This window comes from Miscanthus floridulus, chromosome 2 (genome assembly GCF_019320115.1).
Source record: "Miscanthus floridulus cultivar M001 chromosome 2, ASM1932011v1, whole genome shotgun sequence".
In the NCBI taxonomy this organism is placed as follows: Eukaryota; Viridiplantae; Streptophyta; class Magnoliopsida; order Poales; family Poaceae; genus Miscanthus; species Miscanthus floridulus.
In genome coordinates this window covers 145,114,172-145,120,171 of record NC_089581.1, presented here as the reverse complement: position 1 = coordinate 145,120,171, position 6,000 = coordinate 145,114,172, and positions in this window count along the sequence as shown.

Below are 6,000 nucleotides of genomic sequence, written 5' to 3'. Positions count from 1 at the left end.
CTGCTTCTGTGCCAGTGACAGGTGGAGCTGGGTTGACCCTGGGTCCCAGCAGTCAGCTGCACTGGGTGCACATAGCATTAACCGATTTTGATATTTTCTTTAAATGCTTTCCAGATTTTGATGCAAACTTGTAAAATGCATAACTAAATCTAGGAGTGTCCAAATTGAGTGAACCAAATTTTGTTAGCTTCATCTTGATGAGTACTATCTGTTAAAAATATGAAACTTGGTATGTGCTATAGTTTTATGCCTTGTTTAAATTATCTTGTTTATTCCCATTAATCTTGAAAAATACATAACTTGAGTTTGGGAGATGAAAAAAATATGATACCAATTTTGCTAGTCTTGCTTTGACATGCTAGAGCTAGAAAAAATGTTAAACCTATAGTTGGCCTACTTGGAATATAACTTCTTATTTTGGCTTAATTAAATGCTAGTTCTTGTGAAATTAATTGTGGTAGATTTATGTAACTTATGGGCATGAAATAATTTCCATAGTATTATAGTATTATGTGGAATGTAATAAAAATAGTAAATGTATTGCTTGACACTTTTCACTATGCTAAGTATATTTAAGTGGTAATACACCATGTAACTTGCCATTTTTGTAGAGGTTGTTGTACTTGTTCAAATGGCATGAAATTTTAATAGAAGGCTTTTGAGAGCAAGTATGTGATGTTGTAATTTTGCTAGAATTTATTGAGTATTGGAAGTAGTAGTTCCAGTTTTCATCTAAATTAAATGAATTAACAAAGGCTTATAAAAAAATTGGTTTGGGTCCAACCATTATACTTTTTAACATGTTAGGAATATATACAACCTGATGGTGCAATTGGTTGTGCCCAGTTTCAATTTGTTGTATGCACTTAGTCAATTATTGCTCTATAATTCACTTGCATCTAATTTTCTTGGCTTGGTTGCTTTGCATAGACTTAAGGCCTATTGTTTAGATGCTTAGGCTAATTGAGATAAGTTGTTAGCTGTAGGTTTTAGATATTTTACTGATGATGAACAACTTTACCTTAGGTTGCTAGAAAGTGGTGAGCATATGTTTCTTGTATTAGAGAAGAGATATACACCTACTCAGTAAAATTTAGTTAATCATAGTATTACCTTGTTATCATGTTGGTTAAGAATGTATATATATATGCATTGCACCATATCATTCATATCATCCCTTGTGCATTCCCTGTATTTATCCATATCTTCATGCATATAGGATCATCGGAGGAGATAACACTTCCAGAGTTCGAGGCCATGGGAGAAGAGGATCGGTAGGAGACCCAGCAGTAGGAAGTTCTAGAAGGCGAAGGACGAGCCTTGGAAGAATTGCCTGAGTGCCCCGACCACTGACCCTCAGCTTTTCTAAAAGGCAAGCCCCAGAGCATTCTAAGCCTTCTATATTATACAAATACCAATTTGAGTTCTTTATGTTGGATGCATTATGTTATAGGAGTTGTTTGGAAACACTTGATGCATATGACCTCCTTGTATAGAAATATATATACCTTGAACCATGTGTAGGTTCAGGATCGAATAAATACTTAGCCATGATTAGTTCGGTAGAAGTCAGGTGATTTCCTATCACTTGCTAGCTATAGGTGGATACCTAGTCACGGTTGGCTATATTTGCTATTATGGAAAAGAACCATGTGATCATGTCATTAGAGGTCGGACAGAGTCTATGTTGTAGATTGACTCATGTGAGTCTGTCTGTGCCGCTTAAGGATCACATCGTTGTTGGTCCTCAGTCATTTTGAACACAGCCTCTCACTTAGCTAGCTGGATAACTCATTCCGACCACGAAGCTCATTAGCTCAACTTAGGTTGAGAGTTGTTCTATTTGAGTGCGCACACTAGAGGTAGTAAGGATATGTGGAGAGCCAGATGTGAGCCCAAGGGCAGGCTAGGCCTGAGCATCCTGGTAGCCGATCAGTCCCTAAGGGTGCAGCGTTGATCGAACCCGTGAAGTTGAGTCCTGAGTTGTACCAAAGGTGACCCAACATGACCCCGATGGGGGAAGCATGGGTTTGTGTTAGGATTTCTACCTAGCTGGTTGCAATTGATTCGAATCACTGTCTCTTCTGGATAGTGAGAAACTTGACTGAGCTTCCTTCTATCGTAGTAAGAATAATGAAAGTGAAATGGCTATGATGGTGATATAATAAATGGCTATGGTTACTATTGTTGTGCTACATAGTTGTATAACACATGTTTGGCATAGGTTAGTTGCTAATCTAGAGTTGAATAGCTATAATTAACTTGAATACCGAATTATAAAATATGTAGTTCAACTAGTGGCTTTTATGCAAAATGTTGTTAAGCTAGCTCCACTTATAAAGCCTTGCATGATCCTTGGTGTCACTTTATTCTTGGTTTATGATGGGTAAGTCTAGTTGAGTACCTTCTCATACTCAGGGTTTATTTCCCACCTGTTGCAGATGGTATAGTGTATCATGGGTACTGCAAGAACTGCTTCTCTCCAGCTGTGGACAAGGAGTGAGGCCATGGGCATGACCCTTCTATGTTGTCTTTACCTATGATGCTTTTTGTCGGACTTGATCATGAACTGGCATGTATTTGAAATGTGTGTGTGATAATGGTTTCAAAACTACATTGCTTCTGCTACTGCAGTTGAACTTGGTGTTGTAATATTTATATTGGAACTCTAATGTACGATGAACTATTTGTGAACTTTATGTAACGTATGACATGAATGTTGAATCATGTACGATCTTGGTTGGTATGTTGGATGTTTTGAGGTCCTTCATGACACTCGATGAACTACCGAGTTTATATGGGCTCAAGTATGACATTGCGACCGCTCTAGTGGTTGACCTTGTACTTGTGCTCTTATAAATTAGTCTGTTCTGCTACATGATCCCTGGCTACCTCATGGAGTGACAAGGAAGCCAATTACACCAAGAGGCAACACACTATTGCAATCAGTCGAAGAGCCGATCGATCCCATTTCAGAGCAATGGGATGAATAATTGTTGGCACAAACGTTCTGGGATGAAGATGTCTCTATGATCAAATCACTACCAATCCACCTAGATATGCTGGACATAGTGGGGTGGCATTATGACAGCAAAGGTCGTTTCTCTACGAAATCGGCTTATAAGGTTCATTGAGCTTTAGAGAACAGAAAGAAAAGAGTGGATGGTCATGGGGGGCGGGTTGTAGCAGTGGCAATGATGATTTCTGGTGGAAAATTTGGAAGATTGACTGTCCTCCTAAGGTCAAACATTTCCTGTGGAGGCTTAGTCACAACACGCTAGCGCTCAAAAGGAATTTGCAAAGAAGGGGGATGAAGATAGATGCCATGTGCGGTATTTGTGGGAGACTAGACGAAGATGGAGGTCATCTCTTCCTCAAATGTAAAGAAGTTAGACCCATCTGGCGTGAACTAAATTTGGAGATGGTGTGGTCTGATCTTTTGATGGCTAAATCAGCTAGAACTATGATGGAGAAAATTTTGAAGCTCGATTCGAAGACGCAACTGAAGGTAGTCTTATTGTTGTGGTTATGGTGGACTAAAAGGAATAAATGGAGGGAGGAAGGAAGGAGAAGAACTGCAGTGGAGGTAGCATATGTTACAGTTGCTTTGTCTGATCGTTTTCATAATCAAGCTGGGGTGTCTCTATTATTGGGAACTCATCAGGTTCAGAAGTGGACCAAGCCACCACCTAGGGTTTTCAAGATCAATTCGGATGGAGCCTTTGACAACATCAGTAGTCATGGTGGCTAGGGATTCATTATCCGAGATGACCATGGAACAATGGTGAAAGCAGGAGCACGTGACAAGAAGTTTGTTATGAACCCTCTCCATGCAGAATTGCTTGCTTGCCTGGCGGGTGTAAGAATGGCGGCATCGATGGTTTGTCTCGAGTTATCTTGGAGACTGATGCTACACTGGTCAAGGCGGCGTTGGAAGGTGACGAGTATCGGCTCTCAGCATGGAGTGGGATAATCACAGAAATCCGGCTCCTGCTTATGTCAGAATTTAGTTCTTTCAGTATTTGTGTTTGTCCTAGACTTTGTAATTCTATAGCTGACGCCCTTGCTCAGTATGGGAGTTGTGCCCTCAATAACGATCAGGTCATGTGGGATGATGTACCTCACTTTGTAGAGGGTTGAGAGGCCAGCGATTCTACCATGGCCAATGAGTAATAAAGTTTGCTCTTCAAAAAAATGATCGATGTTGCTTGTATGGCCCTTGGCAATTTCGTTCGTGAGCATAATACTAAAGATTTGGAATCTGCTTTGGTAATCCTAATTTTGTCCCCACAATACCGGAAAGGAATAACTGATATGAAACTAAATCGGATTTACTATCAAAGTCAATGCCCCAATTATTATATATGTATTTTTTAACAAATTGGCCACCACTATTGGTCTTGCATGTAATAGAAGACTTGAATTTGTAGTCTCAGTTCAATGTTTAGTTTAATTTCCTATCTATGGAAATTGACATTTGTGTTGGGATATTCTCATGGGCATGGTTAATTATCTATCCCATGTTGACATGGTTTTATTTTGTTACATCGACGTTGGATGCTCATGTGCACTTAAGAATTTTGACATGAAAACTATACAAACCTTGAAATTAATGTTTTCATTATGGCGTTATTCCAAAAAAATATAGAGTTTATTTAGACCATGTCAAAACATTTATCATGCAACCTCCCAAGGGTATAAGCAACCATTCCCACAAAAACTTCAATTTTCTAGATACGAAGCTAACCTCCAAGTCAAGTAAGTCCATTAGCCCCATTGTGAGAGGCTAACTCCAGAATGAAGCTACTCCATGGTGAAGGTGGTGCTATGAAGCTGTTTATTTTATAGTTGGAACTCTTTAAAATAGGCCATAACCTACATCACCATTGACGGCTAGCGTTCTTGGTTGAAGCAAACTACTCACATAATTGTTGTCTGAAATCTCTCTTAATCTCAAGCATTTGAACTATAGGACTAACATATGCTAAAGTTAGTCGAGCTAGCATCTAGCAAAGGACAAAATCTGTCCCAAGCACGTGTGTTAATAAGCACACATTCGGCATGTTTGAGACCGCTAAAAATTGAAATCTGGGTGAAAATAATCGAGAATCTCACTCAAAGTACTTGATTATTCTTAAATAACATGAGAATTGGGCGGCAAAAAAATCTAACATGCACTAGATCGAGCATTTTTGGTATCATCACCTTCCACTCGCATGTCCTCCATCATGAGCGTTTTTCCAACCCGTTGGCCCCTCTCTCCGCTCCCCATCCACCCTCCCTTCATTCCCCTATCCACCCTCCCTCCTTTCCCCCATCTGCCCTCCTCTCTGGCCTACAATGTATCCCTCAGCTCCCCTGTCCAACGCTGGCAAATCTCTGCCTCCCCACTCACTATCCTGTCTCCACGCACCGTGGTACAATCGATCTATCACCACACACTTGGTCAACGTTCGTTCCGCCTCTGCTCCCCCATTCACCTGCTCGTCTAAGATATATTTAGGAACTTCTCTTCTAAAAAACATGATAGTTTAGATGTATTGAATGTAAATTTTATTTACATTGCAAATGGACAGGTTATAGATGGATAGCGTGGTTAGGGAACATAGATAATTTTTGATATATGGATCGATACCAATTTAGATCGGATGGAGTGCTAAATGCCTGTGTTTTCAATATTTTAATAGTCTGTGGTTGGAAATGAAAAAGACGGTAACAATTCAGACAAGATGGGATGCTTTTGTCGTCGAGGAATTCAACGACATTTGCATAGAAGATATTATAAAGTACCAAAAGGCCATACAGTTAGGAGCGAATAAAGAATAGGTGGATACAATAAAAAAAAATATATGGAATACTTTGAGCTTTGATGTAGTGGATTAGGGAGGTATCCTACAACTAGCTTTTTTTTTAAATGGAAGATTTTATTGCAATCCAGTAGCAGTACATCGAGATGATACACGACTTTGGAACGAAAAGCTTCCAGCCTCTGCCATCCTA